This window comes from Pseudophryne corroboree, chromosome 11 (genome assembly GCF_028390025.1).
Source record: "Pseudophryne corroboree isolate aPseCor3 chromosome 11, aPseCor3.hap2, whole genome shotgun sequence".
Classification (NCBI taxonomy): Eukaryota; Metazoa; Chordata; class Amphibia; order Anura; family Myobatrachidae; genus Pseudophryne; species Pseudophryne corroboree.
In genome coordinates, this window is record NC_086454.1 from 179,491,848 (window position 1) to 179,518,023 (window position 26,176).

The 26,176-nt window shown below is 34.9% G+C and overlaps 10 non-coding genes across 10 annotated transcripts; all 10 read right to left on the bottom strand.

Moving 5' to 3' along the window:
- Positions 1-244: 244 nt before the first annotated feature.
- On the bottom strand, positions 245-326 carry TRNAS-UGA (transfer RNA serine (anticodon UGA)). Its single transcript has one exon. It is a non-coding gene; the product is annotated as a tRNA-Ser (tRNA).
- Positions 327-1,406: 1,080 nt separating this feature from the next.
- Positions 1,407-1,488, bottom strand: TRNAS-UGA (transfer RNA serine (anticodon UGA)). Its single transcript has one exon. It is a non-coding gene; the product is annotated as a tRNA-Ser (tRNA).
- Positions 1,489-3,306: 1,818 nt separating this feature from the next.
- TRNAS-CGA (transfer RNA serine (anticodon CGA)) lies at positions 3,307-3,388 on the bottom strand. Its single transcript has one exon. It is a non-coding gene; the product is annotated as a tRNA-Ser (tRNA).
- A 3,657-nt stretch (positions 3,389-7,045) lies between these two features.
- On the bottom strand, positions 7,046-7,127 carry TRNAS-UGA (transfer RNA serine (anticodon UGA)). Its single transcript has one exon. It is a non-coding gene; the product is annotated as a tRNA-Ser (tRNA).
- Positions 7,128-9,370: 2,243 nt separating this feature from the next.
- TRNAS-UGA (transfer RNA serine (anticodon UGA)) lies at positions 9,371-9,452 on the bottom strand. Its single transcript has one exon. It is a non-coding gene; the product is annotated as a tRNA-Ser (tRNA).
- A 1,080-nt stretch (positions 9,453-10,532) lies between these two features.
- Positions 10,533-10,614, bottom strand: TRNAS-UGA (transfer RNA serine (anticodon UGA)). The gene has a single exon. It is a non-coding gene; the product is annotated as a tRNA-Ser (tRNA).
- A 1,080-nt stretch (positions 10,615-11,694) lies between these two features.
- TRNAS-UGA (transfer RNA serine (anticodon UGA)) lies at positions 11,695-11,776 on the bottom strand. Its single transcript has one exon. It is a non-coding gene; the product is annotated as a tRNA-Ser (tRNA).
- A 6,256-nt stretch (positions 11,777-18,032) lies between these two features.
- On the bottom strand, positions 18,033-18,114 carry TRNAS-CGA (transfer RNA serine (anticodon CGA)). The gene has a single exon. It is a non-coding gene; the product is annotated as a tRNA-Ser (tRNA).
- A 1,331-nt stretch (positions 18,115-19,445) lies between these two features.
- TRNAS-UGA (transfer RNA serine (anticodon UGA)) lies at positions 19,446-19,527 on the bottom strand. The gene has a single exon. It is a non-coding gene; the product is annotated as a tRNA-Ser (tRNA).
- A 2,980-nt stretch (positions 19,528-22,507) lies between these two features.
- On the bottom strand, positions 22,508-22,589 carry TRNAS-CGA (transfer RNA serine (anticodon CGA)). The gene has a single exon. It is a non-coding gene; the product is annotated as a tRNA-Ser (tRNA).
- Positions 22,590-26,176: the final 3,587 nt, after the last annotated feature.

Consider the following 26,176-nt stretch of genomic DNA (forward strand, 5'->3'; position numbering starts at 1 on the left):
TGCATTTCGTTTTTAAACCAGCTTGAAAAGCAAATGGATTTCAAGTCCATCACCTTAACCACTCGGCCACAACTACCTTAATGTTGTTTCACTGACAAGCTGTGTGCAAAATCAATGTTTTCCTTTTTTGGTAGCTTTTACAGTAAGTTAAACTTTGGGAAATGTAAAAGCTACTTTAGTTTCATGGAAAATAAAGTTATCAAGGACAAATGAGCTTAGCTTTCTACATGCATAAAAAGCAGTACGTAGCTGGCAGGATTCGAACCTGCGCGAGGAAACCCCAATAGATCTCAAGTCCATCGCCTTAACCACTTGGCCACAACTACCTGACCTCGATTAGATGGTGCTACTTGGAAATCAAAACATTTTTCCTGTTGGCAGAAATATCTGATACATTTTATTTTCATTTGCTTCAATGTTAATATGTAAACTTTGTGAAATATAATAGCTAGTATAGTTTAATGTCAAATATAGGTGTCAAGAACTTTTGATCTTGTACTAAATTAATTAGAAATCAAAGCCTTTAAAAATCACACCATGCCAACACCAGTGCTCATGAACTGTATTGTACATATTACGGACATTTTATCAAATAATAATCATTTAAAATATATTAGGTTTTTCATTGGTCTATTCCACAGGTTCTCAAACTCGGTCCTCAGTACCCCACACAGTGCATGTTTTGCAGGTCTCCTCTCAGAACCACAAGTAAATAATTAGCTCCACAAGTAGACTTTTTAAAATGTGTCAGTGAGTAATTAATACACCTATGCACCTGCTGAATTACCTGCAAAACATACACTGTGTGGGGTCCTGAGGACTGAGTTGAGAACCTATGGTCTATTCCTTAATAAAGTTTGGAATTATAACAACTGACACTGCACAATTAATAGTTTGTTGATTACTAGACATTTTTTCTTATCTTTCATTACATCTCTACAGCTGTAAATCCAGATAGAAAGAATCTGCATGCACAAGTTGCCACTGGGAAACATTTATACAAGGTCACAAGCATGTACATAGAATGCAGGAAGACACTGTATGAGATTATATGGTTTAAAAAAAAGTCCATTGTAAAACAGGATATATATGTAGGTGAGCTAAGCTGAGATTGATAACTCAATTCTTAAACATAACATGCTTTGATTCTCTTCATCTTGAATGCATTTCGTTTTTAAACCAGCTTGAAAAGCAAATGGATTTCGAGTCCATCTCCTTAACCACTCGGCCACAACTACCTTAATGTTGTTTCACTGACAAGCTGTGTGCAAAATCAATGTTTTACTTTTTTGGTAGCTTTTACAGTAAGTTAAACTTTGGGAAATGTAAAAGCTACTTTAGTTTCATGGAAAATAAAGTTATCAAGGACAAATGAGCTTAGCTTTCTACATGCATAAAAAGCAGTACGTAGCTGGCAGGATTTGAAGCTGCGAGGGGAAACCACAATGGATTTCAAGTCCATTGCCTTAACCACTCGGCCACAACTACCTGACATCGATTGGATGGTGCTACTTGGAAATCAAATTTTTTTTCCTGTTGGCAGCAATATATGATGCATTTTATTTTAATTTGCTTCAATATTAATATGTAAACTTTGTGAAATATAATAGCTAGTATAGTTTAATGTCAAATATAGGTGTCAAGGACTTTTGATCTTGTACTAAATTAATTAGAAATCATAGCCTATAACATCACACCATGCCAACACCAGTGCTCATGAACTGTATTGTACATATTACGGACATTTTATCAAATAATAATCATTTAAAATATATTAGGTTTTTCATTGGTCTATTCCACAGGTTCTCAAACTCGGTCCTCAGAACCCCACACAGTGCATGTTTTGCAGGTCTCCTCTCAGAACCACAAGTAAACAATTAGCTCCACAAGTAGACTTTTTAAAATGTGTCAGTGAGTAATTAACACACCTATGCTCCTGCTGGGTTATCTGCAAAACATACACTGTGTGGGGTCCTGAGGACTGAGTTTGAGAACCTATGGTCTATTCCTTAATAAAGTTTGGAATTATAACAACTGACACTGCACAATTAATAGTTTGTTGATTACTAGACATTTTTTCTTACCTTTCATTACATCTCTACAGCTGTAAATCCAGATAGAAAGAATCTGCATGCACAAGTTGCCACTGGGAAACATTTATACAAGGTCACAAGCATGTACATAGAATGCAGAAAGACACTGTCTGAGATTATATGGTTTAAAAAGAAGTCCATTGTAAAACAGGATATATATGTAGGTGAGCTAAGCTGAAATTGATAACTCAATTCTTAAACATAACATGCTTTGATTCTCTTCATCTTGAATGCATTTCGTTTTTAAACCAGCTTGAAAAGCAAATGGATTTCAAGTCCATCACCTTAACCACTCGGCCACAACTACCTTACTGTTGTTTCACTGACAAGCTGTGTGCAAAATCAATGTTTTCCTTTTTTGGTAGCTTTTACAGTAAGTTAAACTTTGGGAAATGTAAAATCTACTTTAGTTTCATGGAAAATAAAGTTATCAAGGACAAATTAGCTTAGCTTTCTACATGCATAAAAAGCAGTACGTAGTCAGCAGGATTTGAACCTGCGCGGGGAAACCACAATGGATTTCAAGTTCATCACCTTAACCACACGGACACAACTACCTGACCTCTATTGGATGGTGCTACTTGGAAATAAAAACATTTTTCCTGTTGGCAGAAATATCTGATACATTTTATTTTAATTTGCTTCAATGTTAAATATGTAAACTTTGTGAAATATAATAGCTAGTATAGTTTAATGTCAAATATAGGTGTCAAGGACTTTTGATCTTGTACTAAATTAATTAGAAATCAGAGCCTTTAATATCACACCATGCCAACACCAGTGCTCATGAACGGTATTGTACATTTTATGGACATTTTATCAAATAATAATCATTTAAAATATATTAGGTTTTTCATTGGTCTATTTCTTAATCAAATTTGGAATTATAACAACTGACACTGCAAAATTAATAGTTTGTTGATTATCAGACATTTTTTCTTACCTTTCATTACATCTCTACAGCTGTAAATCCAGATAGAAAGAATCTGCATGCACAAGTTGCCACTGGGAAATATTTATACAAGGTCTTAAGAATGTACATACAATGCAGGAAGACACTGAGATTATCTGGTTTAAAAACAAGTCCATTGTAAAACAGGATATATATGTAGGTGAGCTAAGCTGAGATCGATAACTCAATTCTTAAACATAACATGCTTTGATTCTCTTCATCTTGAATGCATACAGTTTTTAAACCAGCTTGAAAAGCAAACGTAGCTGACAGTATTTGAACCTGTGCAGGGATACCCCAATGGATTTCGAGTCCATCGCCTTAACCACTCAGCCTCAACTACCTTAATGTTGTTTTGCTGACAAGCTGTTGTGCAAAATCAATGTTTTCATTTTTTGGTAGCTTTTACATTAAGTTAAACTTTGGGAAATATAAAAGCTACTTTAGTTTCATGGAAAATAAAGTTATCAAGGACAAATGAGCTTAGCTTTCTACATGGATAAAAAGCAGAACGTAGCTGGCAGGATTTAAACCTGCGTTGGGGAACTCCAATGGATTTCAAGTCCATCGCCTTAAACACTCGGCCAAAACTACCTGACCTCTATTGGATGGTGCTACTTGGAAATCAAAACATTTTTCCTGTTGGCAGAAATATCTGATACATTTTATTTTAATTTGCTTCAATGTTAAATATGTAAACTTTGTGAAATATAATAGCTAGTATAGTTTAATGTCAAATTTAGGTGTCAAGGACTTTTGATCTTGTACTAAATTAATTAGAAATCAGAGCCTTTAACATCACACCATGCCAACACCAGTGCTCATGAACTGTATTGTACATATTACGGACATTTTATCAAATAATAATCATTTAAAATATATTAGGTTTTTCATTGGTCTATTCCACAGGTTCTCAAACTCGGTCCTCAGAACCCCACACAGTGCATGTTTTGCAGGTCTCCTCGCAGAACCACATGTAAATAATTAGCTCCACAAGTGTACTTTTTAAAATGTGTCAGTGAGTAATTAATACACCTATGCACCTGCTGGGTTACCTGCAAAACATACACTGTGTGGGGTCCTGAGGACTGAGTTTGAGAACCTATGGTCTATTCCTTAATAAAGTTTGGAATTATAACAACTGACACTGCACAATTAATAGTTTGTTGATTATCTGACATTTTTTCTTACCTTTCATTACATCTCTACAGCTACAAATCCAGATAGACAGAATCTGCATGTACAAGTTGCCACTGGGAAACATTTATACAAGGTCACAAGCATGTACATAGAATGCAGAAAGACACTGTCTGAGATTATATGGTTTAAAAAGAAGTCCATTGTAAAACAGGATATATATGTAGGTGAGCTAAGCTGAGATTGATAACTCAATTCTTAAACATAACATGCTTTGATTCTCTTCATCTTGAATGCGTTTCGTTTTTAAACCAGCTTGAAAAGCAAATGGATTTCAAGTCCATCACCTTAACCACTCGGCCACAACTACCTTAATGTTGTTTCACTGACAAGCTGTGTGCAAAATCAATGTTTTCTTTTTTTGGTAGCTTTTACAGTAAGTTAAACTTTGGGAAATGTAAAAGCTACTTTAGTTTCATGGAAAATAAAGTTATCAAGGACAAATGATCTTAGCTTTCTACATGCATAAAAAGCAGTACGTAGCTGGCAGGATTTGAAACTGCTCGGGGAAACCACAATGGTTTTCAAGTCCATTGCCTTAACCACTCGGCCACAACTACCTGACATCGATTGGATGGTGCTACTTGGAAATCAATTTTTTTTTTCCTGTTGGCAGCAATATCTGATGCATTTTATTTTAATTTGCTTCAATATTAATATGTAAACTTTGTGAAATATAATAGCTAGTATAGTTTAATGTCAAATTTAGGTGTCAAGGACTTTTGATCTTGTACTAAATTAATTAGAAATCAGAGCCTTTAACATCACACCATGCCAACACCAGTGCTCATGAACTGTATTGTACATTTTACGGACATTTTATCAAATAATAATCATTTAAAATATATTAGGTTTTTCATTGGTCTATTCCACAGGTTCTCAAACTCGGTCCTCAGTACCCCACACAGTGCATGTTTTGCAGGTCTCCTCTCAGAACCACAAGTAAATAATTAGCTCCACAAGTAGACTTTTTAAAATGTGTCAGTGAGTAATTAATACACCTATGCACCTGCTGGGTTATCTGCAAAACATACACTGTGTGGGGTCCTGAGGACTGAGTTTGAGAACCTATGGTCTATTCCTTAATAAAGTTTGGAATTATAACAACTGACACTGCACAATTAATAGTTTGTTGATTATCAGACATTTTTTCTTACCTTTCATTACATCTCTACAGCTACAAATCCAGATAGACAGAATCTGCATGCACAAGTTGCCACTGGGAAACATTTATACAAGGTCACAAGCATGTACATAGAATACAGAAAGACACTGTCTGAGATTATATGGTTTAAAAAGAAGTCCATTGTAAAACAGGATATATATGTAGGTGAGCTAAGCTGAGATTGATAACTCAATTCTTAAACATAACATGCTTTGATTCTCTTCATCTTGAATGCATTTCGTTTTTAAACCAGCTTGAAAAGCAAATGGATTTCAAGTCCATCACCTTAACCACTCGGCCACAACTACCTTAATGTTGTTTCACTGACAAGCCGTGTGCAAAATCAATGTTTTCCTTTTTTGGTAGCTTTTACAGTAAGTTAAACTTTGGGAAATGTAAAAGCTACTTTAGTTTCATGGAAAATAAAGTTATCAAGGACAAATGATCTTAGCTTTCTACATGCATAAAAAGCAGTACGTAGCTGGCAGGATTTGAAACTGCTCGGGGAAACCACAATGGTTTTCAAGTCCATTGCCTTAACCACTCGGCCACAACTACCTGACATCGATTGGATGGTGCTACTTGGAAATCAATTTTTTTTTCCTGTTGGCAGCAATATCTGATGCATTTTATTTTAATTTGCTTCAATATTAATACGTAAACTTTGTGAAATATAATAGCTAGTATAGTTTAATTTCAAATTTAGGTGTCAAGGACTTTTGATCTTGTACTAAATTAATTAGAAATCAGAGCCTTTAACATCACACCATGCCAACACCAGTGCTCATGAACTGTATTGTACATTTTACGGACATTTTATCAAATAATAATCATTTAAAATATATTAGGTTTTTCATTGGTCTATTCCACAGGTTCTCAAACTCGGTCCTCAGTACCCCACACAGTGCATGTTTTGCAGGTCTCCTCTCAGAACCACAAGTAAATAATTAGCTCCACAAGTGGACTTTTTAAAATGTGTCAGTGAGTAATTAATACACTTATGCACCTGCTGGGTTATCTGCAAAACATACACTGTGTGGGGTCATGAGGACTGAGTTTGAGAACCTATGGTCTATTCCTTAATAAAGTTTGGAATTATAACAACTGACACTGCACAATTAATAGTTTGTTGATTATCAGACATTTTTTCTTACCTTTCATTACATCTCTACAGCTACAAATCCAGATAGACAGAATCTGCATGCACAAGTTGCCACTGGGAAACATTTATACAAGGTCACAAGCATGTACATAGAATGCAGAAAGACACTGTCTGAGATTATATGGTTTAAAAAGAAGTCCATTGTAAAACAGGATATATATGTAGGTGAGCTAAGCTGAGATTGATAACTCAATTCTTAAACATAACATGCTTTGATTCTCTTCATCTTGAATGCATTTCGTTTTTAAACCAGCTTGAAAAGCAAATGGATTTCAAGTCCATCACCTTAACCACTCGGCCACAACTACCTTAATGTTGTTTCACTGACAAGCTGTGTGCAAAATCAATGTTTTCCTTTTTTGGTAGCTTTTACAGTAAGTTAAACTTTGGGAAATGTAAAAGCTACTTTAGCTTCATGGAAAATAAAGTTATCAAGGACAAATGAGCTTAGCTTTCTACATGCATAAAAAGCAGTACGTAGCTGGCAGGATTTGAACCGGCGAGGGGAAACCACAATGGATTTCAAGTCCATTGCCTTAACCACTCAGCCACAACTACCTGACTTCGATTGGATGGTGCTACTTGGAAATCAAAACATTTTTCCTGTTGGCAGAAATATCTGATATATTTTATTTTAATTTGCTTCAATGTTAAATATGTAAACTTTGTGAAATATAATAGCTAGTATAGTTTAATGTCAAATTTAGGTGTCAAGGACTTTTGATCTTGTACTAAATTAATTAGAAATCAGAGCCTTTAACATCACACCATGCCAACACCAGTGCTCATGAACTGTATTGTACATTTTACGGACATTTTATCAAATAATAATCATTTAAAATATATTAGGTTTTTCATTGGTCTATTCCACAGGTTCTCAAACTCGGTCCTCAGAACCCCAAACAGTGCATGTTTTGCAGGTCTCCTCGCAGAACCACAAGTAAATAATTAGCTCCACAAGTAGACATTTTAAAATGTGTCAGTGAGTAATTAATACACCTATGCTCCTGCTGGGTTATCTGCAAAACATACACTGTGTGGGGTCATGAGGACTGAGTTTGAGAACCTATGGTCTATTCCTTAATAAAGTTTGGAATTATAACAACTGACACTGCACAATTAATAGTTTGTTGATTATCAGACATTTTTTCTTACCTTTCATTACATCTCTACAGCTACAAATCCAGATAGACAGAATCTGCATGCACAAGTTGCCACTGGGAAACATTTATACAAGGTCACAAGCATGTACATAGAATGCAGAAAGACACTGTCTGAGATTATATGATTTAAAAAGAAGTCCATTGTAAAACAGGATATATATGTAGGTGAGCTAAGCTGAGATTGATAACTCAATTCTTAAACATAACATGCTTTGATTCTCTTCATCTTGAATGCATTTCGTTTTTAAACCAGCTTGAAAAGCAAATGGATTTCAAGTCCATCACCTTAACCACTTGGCCACAACTACCTTAATGTTGTTTCACTGACAAGCTGTGTGCAAAATCAATGTTTTCCTTTTTTGGTAGCTTTTACAGTAAGTTAAATTGTGGGAAATGTAAAAGCTACTTTAGTTTCATGGAAAATAAAGTTATCAAGGACAAATGATCTTAGCTTTCTACATGCATAAAAAGCAGTACGTAGCTGGCAGGATTTGAACCTGCGAGGGGAAACCACAATGGATTTCTAGTGCATTGCCTTAACCACTCGGCCACAAGTACCTGACATCGATTTGATGGTGCTACTTGGAAATCAATTTTTTTTTCCTGTTGGCAGCAATATATGATTTATTTTATTTTAATTTGCTTCAATATTAATATGTAAACTTTGTGAAATATAATAGCTAGTATAGTTTAATGTCAAATTTAGGTGTCAAGGACTTTTGATCTTGTACTAAATTAATTAGAAATCAGAGCCTTTAACATCACACCATGCCAACTCCAGTGCTCATGAACTGTATTGTACATTTTACGGACATTTTATCAAATAATAATCATTTAAAATATATTAGGTTTTTCATTGGTCTATTCCACAGGTTCTCAAACTCGGTCCTCAGTACCCCACACAGTGCATGTTTTGCAGGTCTCCTCTCAGAACCACAAGTAAATAATTAGCTCCACAAGTAGACTTTTTAAAATGTGTCAGTGAGTAATTAATACACCTATGCACCTGCTGGGTTATCTGCAAAACATACACTGTGTGGGGTCCTGAGGACTGAGTTTGAGAACCTATGGTCTATTCCTTAATAAAGTTTGGAATTATAAAAACTGACACTGCACAATTAATAGTTTGTTGATTATCAGACATTTTTTCTTACCTTTCATTACATCTCTACAGCTACAAATCCAGATAGACAGAATCTGCATGCACAAGTTGCAACTGGGAAACATTTATACAAGGTCACAAGCATGTACATAGAATGCTGAAAGACACTGTCTGAGATTATATGGTTTAAAAAGAAGTCCATTGTAAAACAGGATATATATGTAGGTGAGCTAAGCTGAGATTGATAACTCAATTCTTAAACATAACATGCTTTGATTCTCTTCATCTTGAATGCATTTCGTTTTTAAACCAGCTTGAAAAGCAAATGGATTTCAAGTCCATCACCTTAACCACTCGGCCACAACTACCTTAATGTTGATTCACTGACAAGCTGTGTGCAAAATCAATGTTTTCCTTTTTTGGTAGCTTTAACAGTAAGTTAAACTTTGGGAAATGTAAAAGCTACTTTAGTTTCATGGAAAATAAAGTTATCAAGGACAAATGATCTTAGCTTTCTACATGCATAAAAAGCAGTACGTAGCTGGCAGGATTTGAACCTGCGCGGGGAAACCACAATGGTTTTCAAGTCCATTGCCTTAACCACTCGGCCACAACTACCTGACATCGATTGGATGGTGCTACTTGGAAATCAATTTTTTTTTCCTGTTGGCAGCAATATCTGATGCATTTTATTTTAATTTGCTTCAATATTAATACGTAAACTTTGTGAAATATAATAGCTAGTATAGTTTAATGTCAAATTTAGGTGTCAAGGACTTTTGATCTTGTACTAAATTAATTAGAAATCAGAGCCTTTAACATCACACCATGCCAACACCAGTGCTCATGAACTGTATTGTACATTTTACGGACATTTTATCAAATAATAATCATTTAAAATATATTAGGTTTTTCATTGGTCTATTCCACAGGTTCTCAAACTCGGTCCTCAGTACCCCACACAGTGCATGTTTTGCAGGTCTCCTCTCAGAACCACAAGTAAATAATTAGCTCCACAAGTAGACTTTTTAAAATGTGTCAGTGAGTAATTAATACACCTATGCACCTGCTGGGTTATCTGCAAAACATACACTGTGTGGGGTCCTGAGGACTGAGTTTGAGAACCTATGGTCTATTCCTTAATAAAGTTTGGAATTATAACAACTGACACTGCACAATTAATAGTTTGTTGATTATCAGACATTTTTTCTTACCTTTCATTACATCTCTACAGCTACAAATCCAGATAGACAGAATCTGCATGCACAAGTTGCCACTGGGAAACATTTATACAAGGTCACAAGCATGTACATAGAATGCAGAAAGACACTGTCTGAGATTATATGGTTTAAAAAGAAATCCATTGTAAAACAGGATATATATGTAGGTGAGCTAAGCTGAGATTGATAACTCAATTCTTAAACATAACATGCTTTGATTCTCTTCATCTTGAATGCATTTCGTTTTTAAACCAGCTTGAAAAGCAAATGGATTTCAAGTCCATCACCTTAACCACTCGGCCACAACTACCTTAATGTTGTTTCACTGACAAGCTGTGTGCAAAATCAATGTTTTCCTTTTTTGGTAGCTTTAACAGTAAGTTAAACTTTGGGAAATGTAAAAGCTACTTTAGTTTCATGGAAAATAAAGTTATCAAGGACAAATGATCTTAGCTTTCTACATGCATAGAAAGCAGTACGTAGCTGGCAGGATTTGAACCTGCGCGGGGAAACCACAATGGTTTTCAAGTCCATTGCCTTAACCACTCGGCCACAACTACCTGACATCGATTGGATGGTGCTACTTGGAAATCAATTTTTTTTTCCTGTTGGCAGCAATATCTGATGCATTTTATTTTAATTTGCTTCAATATTAATACGTAAACTTTGTGAAATATAATAGCTAGTATAGTTTAATGTCAAATTTAGGTGTCAAGGACTTTTGATCTTGTACTAAATTAATTAGAAATCAGAGCCTTTAACATCACACCATGCCAACACCAGTGCTCATGAACTGTATTGTACATTTTACGGACATTTTATCAAATAATAATCATTTAAAATATATTAGGTTTTTCATTGGTCTATTCCACAGGTTCTCAAACTCGGTCCTCAGTACCCCACACAGTGCATGTTTTGCAGGTCTCCTCTCAGAACCACAAGTAAATAATTAGCTCCACAAGTAGACTTTTTAAAATGTGTCAGTGAGTAATTAATACACCTATGCACCTGCTGGGTTATCTGCAAAACATACACTGTGTGGGGTCCTGAGGACTGAGTTTGAGAACCTATGGTCTATTCCTTAATAAAGTTTGGAATTATAACAACTGACACTGCACAATTAATAGTTTGTTGATTATCAGACATTTTTTCTTACCTTTCATTACATCTCTACAGCTACAAATCCAGATAGACAGAATCTGCATGCACAAGTTGCCACTGGGAAACATTTATACAAGGTCACAAGCATGTACATAGAATGCAGAAAGACACTGTCTGAGATTATATGGTTTAAAAAGAAGTCCATTGTAAAACAGGATATATATGTAGGTGAGCTAAGCTGAGATTGATAACTCAATTCTTAAACATAACATGCTTTGATTCTCTTCATCTTGAATGCATTTCGTTTTTAAACCAGCTTGAAAAGCAAATGGATTTCAAGTCCATCACCTTAACCACTCGGCCACAACTACCTTAATGTTGTTTCACTGACAAGCTGTGTGCAAAATCAATGTTTTCCTTTTTTGGTAGCTTTTACAGTAAGTTAAACTTTGGGAAATGTAAAAGCTACTTTAGTTTCATGGAAAATAAAGTTATCAAGGACAAATGAGCTTAGCTTTCTACATGCATAAAAAGCAGTACGTAGCTGGCAGGATTTGAACCGGCGAGGGGAAACCACAATGGATTTCAAGTCCATTGCCTTAACCACTCAGCCACAACTACCTGACTTCGATTGGATGGTGCTACTTGGAAATCAAAACATTTTTCCTGTTGGCAGAAATATCTGATATATTTTATTTTAATTTGCTTCAATGTTAAATATGTAAACTTTGTGAAATATAATAGCTAGTATAGTTTAATGTCAAATTTAGGTGTCAAGGACTTTTGATCTTGTACTAAATTAATTAGAAATCAGAGCCTTTAACATCACACCATGCCAACACCAGTGCTCATGAACTGTATTGTACATTTTACGGACATTTTATCAAATAATAATCATTTAAAATATATTAGGTTTTTCATTGGTCTATTCCACAGGTTCTCAAACTCGGTCCTCAGAACCCCAAACAGTGCATGTTTTGCAGGTCTCCTCGCAGAACCACAAGTAAATAATTAGCTCCACAAGTAGACATTTTAAAATGTGTCAGTGAGTAATTAATACACCTATGCTCCTGCTGGGTTATCTGCAAAACATACACTGTGTGGGGTCATGAGGACTGAGTTTGAGAACCTATGGTCTATTCCTTAATAAAGTTTGGAATTATAACAACTGACACTGCACAATTAATAGTTTGTTGATTATCAGACATTTTTTCTTACCTTTCATTACATCTCTACAGCTACAAATCCAGATAGACAGAATCTGCATGTACAAGTTGCCATTGGGAAACATTTATACAAGGTCACAAGCATGTATATAGAATGCAGAAAGATACTGTCTGAGATTATATGGTTTAAAAAGAAGTCCATTGTAAAACAGGATATATATGTAGGTGAGCTAAGCTGAGATTGATAACTCAATTCTTAAACATAACATGCTTTGATTCTCTTCATCTTGAATGCATTTCGTTTTTAAACCAGCTTGAAAAGCAAATGGATTTCAAGTCCATCACCTTAACCACTCGGCCACAACTACCTTAATGTTGTTTCACTGACAAGCTGTGTGCAAAATCAATGTTTTCCTTTTTTGGTAGCTTTTACAGTAAGTTAAACTTTGGGAAATGTAAAAGCTACTTTAGTTTCATGGAAAATAAAGTTATCAAGGACAAATGATCTTAGCTTTCTACATGCATAAAAAGCAGTACGTAGCTGGCAGGATTTGAGCCTGCGAGGGGAAACCACAATGGATTTCAAGTGCATTGCCTTAACCACTCGGCCACAAGTACCTGACATCGATTTGATGGTGCTACTTGGAAATCAAATTTTTTTTCCTGTTGGCAGCAATATATGATTTATTTTATTTTAATTTGCTTCAATATTAATATGTAAACTTTGTGAAATATAATAGCTAGTATAGTTTAATGTCAAATTTAGGTGTCAAGGACTTTTGATCTTGTACTAAATTAATTAGAAATCATAGCCTTTAACATCACACCATGCCAACTCCAGTGCTCATGAACTGTATTGTACATTTTACGGACATTTTATCAAATAATAATCATTTAAAATATATTAGGTTTTTCATTGGTCTATTCCACAGGTTCTCAAACTCGGTCCTCAGTACCCCACACAGTGCATGTTTTGCAGGTCTCCTCTCAGAACCACAAGTAAATAATTAGCTCCACAAGTAGACTTTTTAAAATGTGTCAGTGAGTAATTAATACACCTATGCACCTGCTGGGTTATCTGCAAAACATACACTGTGTGGGGTCCTGAGGACTGAGTTTGAGAACCTATGGTCTATTCCTTAATAAAGTTTGGAATTATAAAAACTGACACTGCACAATTAATAGTTTGTTGATTATCAGACATTTTTTCTTACCTTTCATTACATCTCTACAGCTACAAATCCAGATAGACAGAATCTGCATGCACAAGTTGCAACTGGGAAACATTTATACAAGGTCACAAGCATGTACATAGAATGCAGAAAGACACTGTCTGAGATTATATGGTTTAAAAAGAAGTCCATTGTAAAACAGGATATATATGTAGGTGAGCTAAGCTGAGATTGATAACTCAATTCTTAAACATAACATGCTTTGATTCTCTTCATCTTGAATGCATTTCGTTTTTAAACCAGCTTGAAAAGCAAATGGATTTCAAGTCCATCACCTTAACCACTCGGCCACAACTACCTTAATGTTGTTTCACTGACAAGCTGTGTGCAAAATCAATGTTTTCCTTTTTTGGTAGCTTTAACAGTAAGTTAAACTTTGGGAAATGTAAAAGCTACTTTAGTTTCATGGAAAATAAAGTTATCAAGGACAAATGATCTTAGCTTTCTACATGCATAAAAAGCAGTACGTAGTCGGCAGGATTTGAACCTGCGCGGGGAAACCACAATGGATTTCAAGTTCATCACCTTAATCACTCGGACACAACTACCTGACCTCTATTGGATGGTGCTACTTGGAAATCAAAACATTTTTCCTGTTGGCAGAAATATCTGATGCATTTTATTTTAATTTGCTTCAATATTAATATATAAACTTTGTGAAATATAATAGCTAGTATAGTTTAATGTCAAATATAGGTGTCAAGGACTTTTGATCTTGTACTAAATTAATTAGAAATCAGAGCCTTTGATATCACACCATGCCAACACCAGTGCTCATGAACGGTATTGTACATTTTATGGACATTTTATCAAATAATAATCATTTAAAATATATTAGGTTTTTCATTGGTCTATTTCTTAATCAACTTTGGAATTATAACAACTGACACTGCAAAATTAATAGTTTGTTGATTACCAGACATTTTTTCTTACCTTTCATTACATCTCTACAGCTACAAATCCAGATAGACAGAATCTGCATGCACAAGTTGCCACTGGGAAACATTTATACAAGGTCACAAGCATGTACATAGAATGCAGAAAGACACTGTCTGAGATTATATGGTTTAAAAAGAAGTCCATTGTAAAACAGGATATATATGTAGGTGAGCTAAGCTGAGATTGATAACTCAATTCTTAAACATAACATGCTTTGATTCTCTTCATCTTGAATGCATTTCGTTTTTAAACCAGCTTGAAAAGCAAATGGATTTCAAGTCCATCACCTTAACCACTTGGCCACAACTACCTTAATGTTGTTTCACTGACAAGCTGTGTGCAAAATCAATGTTTTCCTTTTTTGGTAGCTTTTACAGTAAGTTAAACTGTGGGAAATGTAAAAGCTACTTTAGTTTCATGGAAAATAAAGTTATCAAGGACAAATGATCTTAGCTTTCTACATGCATAAAAAGCAGTACGTAGCTGGCAGGATTTGAAACTGCTCGGGGAAACCACAATGGTTTTCAAGTCCATTGCCTTAACCACTCGGCCACAACTACCTGACATCGATTGGATGGTGCTACTTGGAAATAATTTTTTTTTTCCTGTTGGCAGCCATATCTGATGCATTTTATTTTAATTTGCTTCAATATTAATATGTAAACTTTGTGAAATATAATAGCTAGTATAGTTTAATGTCAAATTTAGGTGTCAAGGACTTTTGATCTTGTACTAAATTAATTAGAAATCAGAGCCTTTAACATCACACCATGCCAACACCAGTGCTCATGAACTGTATTGTACATTTTACCGACATTTTATCAAATTATAATCATTTAAAATATATTAGGTTTTTCATTGGTCTATTCCACAGGTTCTCAAACTCGGTCCTCAGTACCCCACACAGTGCATGTTTTGCAGGTCTCCTCTCAGAACCACAAGTAAATAATTAGCTCCACAAGTAGACTTTTTAAAATGTGTCAGTGAGTAATTAATACACCTATGCACCTGCTGGGTTATCTGCAAAACATACACTGTGTGGGGTCCTGAGGACTGAGTTTGAGAACCTATGGTCTATTCCTTAATAAAGTTTGGAATTATAAAAACTGACACTGCACAGTTAATAGTTTGTTGATTATCAGACATTTTTTCTTACCTTTCATTACATCTCTACAGCTACAAATCCAGATAGACAGAATCTGCATGCACAAGTTGCCACTGGGAAACATTTATACAAGGTCACAAGCATGTACATAGAATGCAGAAAGACACTGTCTGAGAATATATGATTTAAAAAGAAGTCCATTGTAAAACAGGATATATATGTAGGTGAGCTAAGCTGAGATTGATAACTCAATTCTTAAACATAACATGCTTTGATTCTCTTCATCTTGAATGCATTTCGTTTTTAAACCAGCTTGAAAAGCAAATGGATTTCAAGTCCATCACCTTAACCACTTGGCCACAACTACCTTAATGTTGTTTCACTGACAAGCTGTGTGCAAAATCAATGTTTTTCTTTTTTGGTAGCTTTTACAGTAAGTTAAATTGTGGGAAATGTAAAAGCTACTTTAGTTTCATGGAAAATAAAGTTATCAAGGACAAATGATCTTAGCTTTCTACATGCATAAAAAGCAGTACGTAGCTGGCAGGATTTGAAACTGCTCGGGGAAACCACAATGGTTTTCAAGTCCATTGCCTTAACCACTCGGCCACAACTACCTGACATCGATTGGATGGTGCTACTTGGAAATAATTTTTTTTTTTCCTGTTGGCAGCCATATCTTATGCATTTTATTTTAATTTGCTTCAATATTAATATGTAAACTTTGTGAAATATAATAGCTAGTATAGTTTAATGTCAAATATAGGTGTCAAGGACTTTTGATCTTGTACTAAATTAATTAGAAATCAGAGCCTTTAACATCACACCATGCCAACACCAGTGCTCATGAACTGTATTGTACATTTTACGGACATTTTATCAAATAATAATCATTTAAAATATATTAGGTTTTTCATTGGTCTATTCCACAGGTTCTCAAACTCGGTCCTCAGAACCCCACACAGTGCATGTTTTGCAGGTCTCCTCTCAGAACCACAAGTAAATAATTAGCTCCACAAGTAGACTTTTTAAAATGTGTCAGTGAGTAATTAATACACCTATGCTCCTGCTGGGTTATCTGCAAAATATACACTGTGTGGGGTCCTGAGGACTGAGTTTGAGAACCTATGGTCTATTCCTTAATAAAGTTTGGAATTATAACAACTGACACTGCACAATTAATAGTTTGTTGATTACCAGACATTTTTTCTTACCTTTCATTACATCTCTACAGCTGTAAATCCAGATAGAAAGAATCTGCATGCACAAGTTGCCACTGGGAAACATTTATACAAGGTCACAAGCATGTACATAGAATGCAGAAAGACACTGTCTGAGATTATATGGTTTAAAAAGAAGTCCATTGTAAAACAGGATATATATGTAGGTGAGCTAAGCTGAGATTGATAACTCAATTCTTAAACATAACATGCTTTGATTCTCTTCATCTTGAATGCATTTCGTTTTTAAACCAGCTTGAAAAGCAAATGGATTTCATGTCCTTCACCTTAACCACTCGGCCACAACTACCTTAATGTTGTTTCACTGACAAGCTGTGTGCAAAATTAATGTTTTCCTTTTTTGGTAGCTTTAACAGTAAGTTAAACTTTGGGAAATGTAAAAGCTACTTTAGTTTCATGGAAAATAAAGTTATCAAGGACAAATGATCTTAGCTTTCTACATGCATAAAAAGCAGTACGTAGTCGGCAGGATTTGAACCTGCGCGGGGAAACCACAATGGATTTCAAGTTCATCACCTTAATCACTCGGACACAACTACCTGACCTCTATTGGATGGTGCTACTTGGAAATCAAAACATTTTTCCTGTTGGCAGAAATATCTGATGCATTTTATTTTAATTTGCTTCAATATTAATATATAAACTTTGTGAAATATAATAGCTAGTATAGTTTAATGTCAAATATAGGTGTCAAGGACTTTTGATCTTGTACTAAATTAATTAGAAATCAGAGCCTTTAATATCACACCATGCCAACACCAGTGCTCATGAACGGTATTGTACATTTTATGGACATTTTATCAAATAATAATCATTTAAAATATATTAGGTTTTTCATTGGTCTATTTCTTAATCAACTTTGGAATTATAACAACTGACACTGCAAAATTAATAGTTTGTTGATTACCAGACATTTTTTCTTACCTTTCATTACATCTCTACAGCTGTAAATACAGATAGAAAGAATCTGCATGCACAAGTTGCCACTGGGAAATATTTATACAAGGTCTTAAGAATGTACATACAATGCAGGAAGACACTGAGATTATCTGGTTTAAAAACAAGTACATTGTAAAACAGAATATATATGTAGGTGAGCTAAACTGAGATCGATAACTCAATTCTTAAACATAACATGCTTTGATTCTCTTCATCTTGAATGCATATAGTTTTTAAACCAGATTGTAAAGCAAACGTAGCTGACAGTATTTGAACCTGTGCAGGGATACCCCTATGGATTTCGAGTCCATCGCCTTAACCACTCAGCCTCAACTACCTTAATGTTGTTTTGCTGACAAGCTGTTGTGCAAAATCAATGTTTTCATTTTTTGGTAGCTTTTACAGTAAGTTAAACTTTGGGAAATATAAAAGCTACTTTAGTTTCATGGAAAATAAAGTTATCAAGGACAAATGAGCTTAGCTTTCTACATGGATAAAAAGCAGAACGTAGCTGGCAGGATTTAAACCTGCGTTGGGGAACTCCAATGGATTTCAAGTCCATCGCCTTAAACACTCGGCCAAAACTACCTGACCTCTATTGGATGGTGCTACTTGGAAATCAAAACATTTTTCCTGTTGTCAGAAATATCTGATACATTTTATTTTAATTTGCTTCAATGTTAATATGTAAACTTTGTGAAATATAATAGCTAGTATAGTTTAATGTCAAATATAGGTGTCAAGGACTTTTGATCTTGTACTAAATTAATTAGAAATCATAGCCTATAACATCACACCATGCCGACACCAGTGCTCATGAACTGTATTGTACATATTACGGACATTTTATCAAATAATAATCATTTAAAATATATTAGGTTTTTCATTGGTCTATTCCACAGGTTCTTAAACTCGGTCCTCAGAACACCACACAGTGCATGTTTTGCAGGTCTCCTCTCAGAACCACAAGTAAATAATTAGCTCCACAAGTAGACTTTTTAAAATGTGTCAGTGAGTAATTAATACACCTATGCTCCTGCTGGGTTATCTGCAAAACATACACTGTGTGGGGTCCTGAGGACTGAGTTTGAGAACCTGTGGTCTATTCCTTAATAAAGATTGGAATTATAACAACTGACACTGCACAATTAATAGTTTGTTGATTACCAGACATTTTTTCTTACCTTTCATTACATCTCTACAGCTGTAAATCCAGATAGAAAGAATCTGCATGCACAAGTTGCCACTGAGAAACATTTATACAAGGTCACAAGCATGTACATAGAATGCAGGAAGACACTGTCTGAGATTATATGGTTTAAAAAGAAGTCCATTGTAAAACAGGATATATATGTAGGTGAGCTAAGCTGAGATTGATAACTCAATTCTTAAACATAACATGCTTTGATTCTCTTCATCTTGAATGCATTTCGTTTTTAAACCAGCTTGAAAAGCAAATGGATTTCAAGTCCATCACCTTAACCACTCGGCCACAACTACCTTAATGTTGTTTCACTGACAAGCTGTGTGCAAAATCAATGTTTTCCTTTTTTGGTAGCTTTTACAGTAAGTTAAACTTTGGGAAATGTAAAAGCTACTTTAGTTTCATGGAAAATAAAGTTATCAAGGACAAATGAGCTTAGCTTTCTACATGCATAAAAAGCAGTACGTAGCTGGCAGGATTTGAACCTGCACAAGGAAACCCCAATAGATTTCAAGTCTATCACCTTAAACACTCGGCCACAACTACCTGACTTCGATTGGATGGTGCTACTTGGAAATCAAAACATTTTTCCTGTTGTCAGAAATATCTGATACATTTTCTTTTAATTTGCTTCAATGTTAAATATGTAAACTTTGTGAAATATAATAGCTAGTATAGTTTAATGTCAAATTTAGGTGTCAAGGACTTTTGATCTTGTACTAAATTAATTAGAAATCAGAGCCTTTAACATCACACCATGCCAACACCAGTGCTCATGAACTGTATTGTACATATTACGGACATTTTATCAAATAATAATCATTTAAAATATATTAGGTTTTTCATTGGTCTATTCCACAGGTTCTCAAACTCGGTCCTCAGAACCCCACACAGTGCATGTTTTGCAGGTCTCCTCGCAGAACCACAAGTAAATAATTAGCTCCACAAGTGTACTTTTTAAAATGTGTCAGTGAGTAATTAATACACCTATGCACCTGCTGGGTTATCTGCAAAACATACACTGTGTGGGGTCCTGAGGACTGAGTTTGAGAACCTATGGTCTATTCCTTAATAAAGTTTGGAATTATAACAACTGACACTGCACAATTAATAGTTTGTTGATTATCAGACATTTTTTCTTACCTTTCATTACATCTCTACAGCTACAAATCCAGATAGACAGAATCTGCATGTACAAGTTGCCACTGGGAAACATTTATACAAGGTCACAAGCATGTACATAGAATGCAGAAAGACACTGTCTGAGATTATATGGTTTAAAAAGAAGTCCATTGTAAAACAGGATATATATGTAGGTGAGCTAAGCTGAGATTGATAACTCAATTCTTAAACATAACATGCTTTGATTCTCTTCATCTTGAATGCGTTTCGTTTTTAAACCAGCTTGAAAAGCAAATGGATTTCAAGTCCATCACCTTAACCACTCGGCCACAACTACCTTAATGTTGTTTCACTGACAAGCTGTGTGCAAAATCAATGTTTTCCTTTTTTGGTAGCTTTTACAGTAAGTTAAACTTTGGGAAATGTAAAAGCTACTTTAGTTTCATGGAAAATAAAGTTATCAAGGACAAATGATCTTAGCTTTCTACATGCATAAAAAGCAGTATGTAGCTGGCAGGATTTGAAACTGCTCGGGGAAACCACAATGGTTTTCAAGTCCATTGCCTTAACCACTCGGCCACAACTACCTGACATCGATTGGATGGTGCTACTTGGAAATCAAATTTTTTTTCCTGTTGGCAGCAATATCTGATGCATTTTATTTTAATTTGCTTCAATATTAATATGTAAACTTTGTGAAATATAATAGCTAGTATAGTTTAATGTCAAATTTAGGTGTCAAGGACTTTTGATCTTGTACTAAATTAATTAGAAATCAGAGCCTTTAACATCACACCATGCCAACACCAGTGCTCATGAACTGTATTGTACATTTTACGGACATTTTATCAAATAATAATCATTTAAAATATATTAGGTTTTTCATTGGTCTATTCCACAGGTTCTCAAACTCGGTCCTCAGTACCCCACACAGTGCATGTTTTGCAGGTCTCCTCTCAGAACCACAAGTAAATAATTAGCTCCACAAGTAGACTTTTTAAAATGTGTCAGTGAGTAATTAATACACCTATGCACCTGCTGGGTTATCTGCAAAACATACACTGTGTGGGGTCCTGAGGACTGAGTTTGAGAACCTATGGTCTATTCCTTAATAAAGTTTGGAATTATAACAACTGACACTGCACAATTAATAGTTTGTTGATTATCAGACATTTTTTCTTACCTTTCATTACATCTCTACCGCTACAAATCCAGATAGACAGAATCTGCATGCACAAGTTGCCACTGGGAAACATTTATACAAGGTCACAAGCATGTACATAGAATGCAGAAAGACACTGTCTGAGAATATATGGTTTAAAAAGAAGTCCATTGTAAAACAGGATATATATGTAGGTGAGCTAAGCTGAGATTGATAACTCAATTCTTAAACATAACATGCTTTGATTCTCTTCATCTTGAATGCATTTCGTTTTTAAACCAGCTTGAAAAGCAAATGGATTTCAAGTCCTTCACCTTAACCACTCGGCCACAACTACCTTAATGTTGTTTCACTGACAAGCTGTGTGCAAAATCAATGTTTTCCTTTTTTGGTAGCTTTAACAGTAAGTTAAACTTTGGGAAATGTAAAAGCTACTTTAGTTTCATGGAAAATAAAGTTATCAAGGACAAATGATCTTAGCTTTCTACATGCATAAAAAGCAGTACGTAGTCGGCAGGATTTGAACCTGCGCGGGGAAACCACAATGGATTTCAAGTTCATCACCTTAATCACTCGGACACAACTACCTGACCTCTATTGGATGGTGCTACTTGGAAATCAAAACATTTTTCCTGTTGGCAGAAATATCTGATGCATTTTATTTTAATTTGCTTCAATATTAATATATAAACTTTGTGAAATATAATAGCTAGTATAGTTTAATGTCAAATATAGGTGTCAAGGACTTTTGATCTTGTACTAAATTAATTAGAAATCAGAGCCTTTAATATCACACCATGCCAACACCAGTGCTCATGAACGGTATTGTACATTTTATGGACATTTTATCAAATAATAATCATTTAAAATATATTAGGTTTTTCATTGGTCTATTTCTTAATCAACTTTGGAATTATAACAACTGACACTGCAAAATTAATAGTTTGTTGATTACCAGACATTTTTTCTTACCTTTCATTACATCTCTACAGCTGTAAATACAGATAGAAAGAATCTGCATGCACAAGTTGCCACTGGGAAATATTTATACAAGGTCTTAAGAATGTACATACAATGCAGGAAGACACTGAGATTATCTGGTTTAAAAACAAGTACATTGTAAAACAGAATATATATGTAGGTGAGCTAAACTGAGATCGATAACTCAATTCTTAAACATAACATGCTTTGATTCTCTTCATCTTGAATGCATATAGTTTTTAAACCAGATTGTAAAGCAAACGTAGCTGACAGTATTTGAACCTGTGCAGGGATACCCCTATGGATTTCGAGTCCATCGCCTTAACCACTCAGCCTCAACTACCTTAATGTTGTTTTGCTGACAAGCTGTTGTGCAAAATCAATGTTTTCATTTTTTGGTAGCTTTTACAGTAAGTTAAACTTTGGGAAATATAAAAGCTACTTTAGTTTCATGGAAAATAAAGTTATCAAGGACAAATGAGCTTAGCTTTCTACATGGATAAAAAGCAGAACGTAGCAGGCAGGATTTAAACCTGCGTTGGGGAACTCCAATGGATTTCAAGTCCATCGCCTTAAACACTCGGCCAAAACTACCTGACCTCTATTGGATGGTGCTACTTGGAAATCAAAACATTTTTCCTGTTGTCAGAAATATCTGATACATTTTATTTTAATTTGCTTCAATGTTAATATGTAAACTTTGTGAAATATAATAGCTAGTATAGTTTAATGTCAAATATAGGTGTCAAGGACTTTTGATCTTGTACTAAATTAATTAGAAATCATAGCCTATAACATCACACCATGCCGACACCAGTGCTCATGAACTGTATTGTACATATTACGGACATTTTATCAAATAATAATCATTTAAAATATATTAGGTTTTTCATTGGTCTATTCCACAGGTTCTTAAACTCGGTCCTCAGAACACCACACAGTGCATGTTTTGCAGGTCTCCTCTCAGAACCACAAGTAAATAATTAGCTCCACAAGTAGACTTTTTAAAATGTGTCAGTGAGTAATTAATACACCTATGCTCCTGCTGGGTTATCTGCAAAACATACACTGTGTGGGGTCCTGAGGACTGAGTTTGAGAACCTGTGGTCTATTCCTTAATAAAGATTGGAATTATAACAACTGACACTGCACAATTAATAGTTTGTTGATTACCAGACATTTTTTCTTACCTTTCATTACATCTCTACAGCTGTAAATCCAGATAGAAAGAATCTGCATGCACAAGTTGCCACTGAGAAACATTTATACAAGGTCACAAGCATGTACATAGAATGCAGGAAGACACTGTCTGAGATTATATGGTTTAAAAAGAAGTCCATTGTAAAACAGGATATATATGTAGGTGAGCTAAGCTGAGATTGATAACTCAATTCTTAAACATAACATGCTTTGATTCTCTTCATCTTGAATGCATTTCGTTTTTAAACCAGCTTGAAAAGCAAATGGATTTCAAGTCCATCACCTTAACCACTCGGCCACAACTACCTTAATGTTGTTTCACTGACAAGCTGTGTGCAAAATCAATGTTTTCCTTTTTTGGTAGCTTTTACAGTAAGTTAAACTTTGGGAAATGTAAAAGCTACTTTAGTTTCATGGAAAATAAAGTTATCAAGGACAAATGAGCTTAGCTTTCTACATGCATAAAAAGCAGTACGTAGCTGGCAGGATTTGAACCTGCACAAGGAAACCCCAATAGATTTGAAGTCTATCACCTTAAACACTCGGCCACAACTACCTGACTTCGATTGGATGGTGCTACTTGGAAATCAAAACATTTTTCCTGTTGTCAGAAATATCTGATACATTTTATTTTAATTTGCTTCAATGTTAAATATGTAAACTTTGTGAAATATAATAGCTAGTATAGTTTAATGTCAAATTTAGGTGTCAAGGACTTTTGATCTTGTACTAAATTAATTAGAAATCAGAGCCTTTAACATCACACCATGCCAACACCAGTGCTCATGAACTGTATTGTACATATTACGGACATTTTATCAAATAATAATCATTTAAAATATATTAGGTTTTTCATTGGTCTATTCCACAGGTTCTCAAACTCGGTCCTCAGAACCCCACACAGTGCATGTTTTGCAGGTCTCCTCGCAGAACCACAAGTAAATAATTAGCTCCACAAGTGTACTTTTTAAAATGTGTCAGTGAGTAATTAATACACCTATGCACCTGCTGGGTTATCTGCAAAACATACACTGTGTGGGGTCCTGAGGACTGAGTTTGAGAACCTATGGTCTATTCCTTAATAAAGTTTGGAATTATAACAACTGACACTGCACAATTAATAGTTTGTTGATTATCAGACATTTTTTCTTACCTTTCATTACATCTCTACAGCTACAAATCCAGATAGACAGAATCTGCATGTACAAGTTGCCACTGGGAAACATTTATACAAGGTCACAAGCATGTACATAGAATGCAGAAAGACACTGTCTGAGATTATATGGTTTAAAAAGAAGTCCATTGTAAAACAGGATATATATGTAGGTGAGCTAAGCTGAGATTGATAACTCAATTCTTAAACATAACATGCTTTGATTCTCTTCATCTTGAATGCGTTTCGTTTTTAAACCAGCTTGAAAAGCAAATGGATTTCAAGTCCATCACCTTAACCACTCGGCCACAACTACCTTAATGTTGTTTCACTGACAAGCTGTGTGCAAAATCAATGTTTTCCTTTTTTGGTAGCTTTTACAGTAAGTTAAACTTTGGGAAATGTAAAAGCTACTTTAGTTTCATGGAAAATAAAGTTATCAAGGACAAATGATCTTAGCTTTCTACATGCATAAAAAGCAGTATGTAGCTGGCAGGATTTGAAACTGCTCGGGGAAACCACAATGGTTTTCAAGTCCATTGCCTTAACCACTCGGCCACAACTACCTGACATCGATTGGATGGTGCTACTTGGAAATCAAATTTTTTTTCCTGTTGGCAGCAATATCTGATGCATTTTATTTTAATTTGCTTCAATATTAATATGTAAACTTTGTGAAATATAATAGCTAGTATAGTTTAATGTCAAATTTAGGTGTCAAGGACTTTTGATCTTGTACTAAATTAATTAGAAATCAGAGCCTTTAACATCACACCATGCCAACACCAGTGCTCATGAACTGTATTGTACATTTTACGGACATTTTATCAAATAATAATCATTTAAAATATATTAGGTTTTTCATTGGTCTATTCCACAGGTTCTCAAACTCGGTCCTCAGTACCCCACACAGTGCATGTTTTGCAGGTCTCCTCTCAGAACCACAAGTAAATAATTAGCTCCACAAGTAGACTTTTTAAAATGTGTCAGTGAGTAATTAATACACCTATGCACCTGCTGGGTTATCTGCAAAACATACACTGTGTGGGGTCCTGAGGACTGAGTTTGAGAACCTATGGTCTATTCCTTAATAAAGTTTGGAATTATAACAACTGACACTGCACAATTAATAGTTTGTTGATTATCAGACATTTTTTCTTACCTTTCATTACATCTCTACAGCTACAAATCCAGATAGACAGAATCTGCATGCACAAGTTGCCACTGGGAAACATTTATACAAGGTCACAAGCATGTACATAGAATGCAGAAAGACACTGTCTGAGATTATATGGTTTAAAAAGAAGTCCATTGTAAAACAGGATATATATGTAGGTGAGCTAAGCTGAGATTGATAACTCAATTCTTAAACATAACATGCTTTGATTCTCTTCATCTTGAATGCATTTCGTTTTTAAACCAGCTTGAAAAGCAAATGGATTTCAAGTCCATCACCTTAACCACTCGGCCACAACTACCTTAATGTTGTTTCACTGACAAGCCGTGTGCAAAATCAATGTTTTCCTTTTTTGGTAGCTTTTACAGTAAGTTAAACTTTGGGAAATGTAAAAGCTACT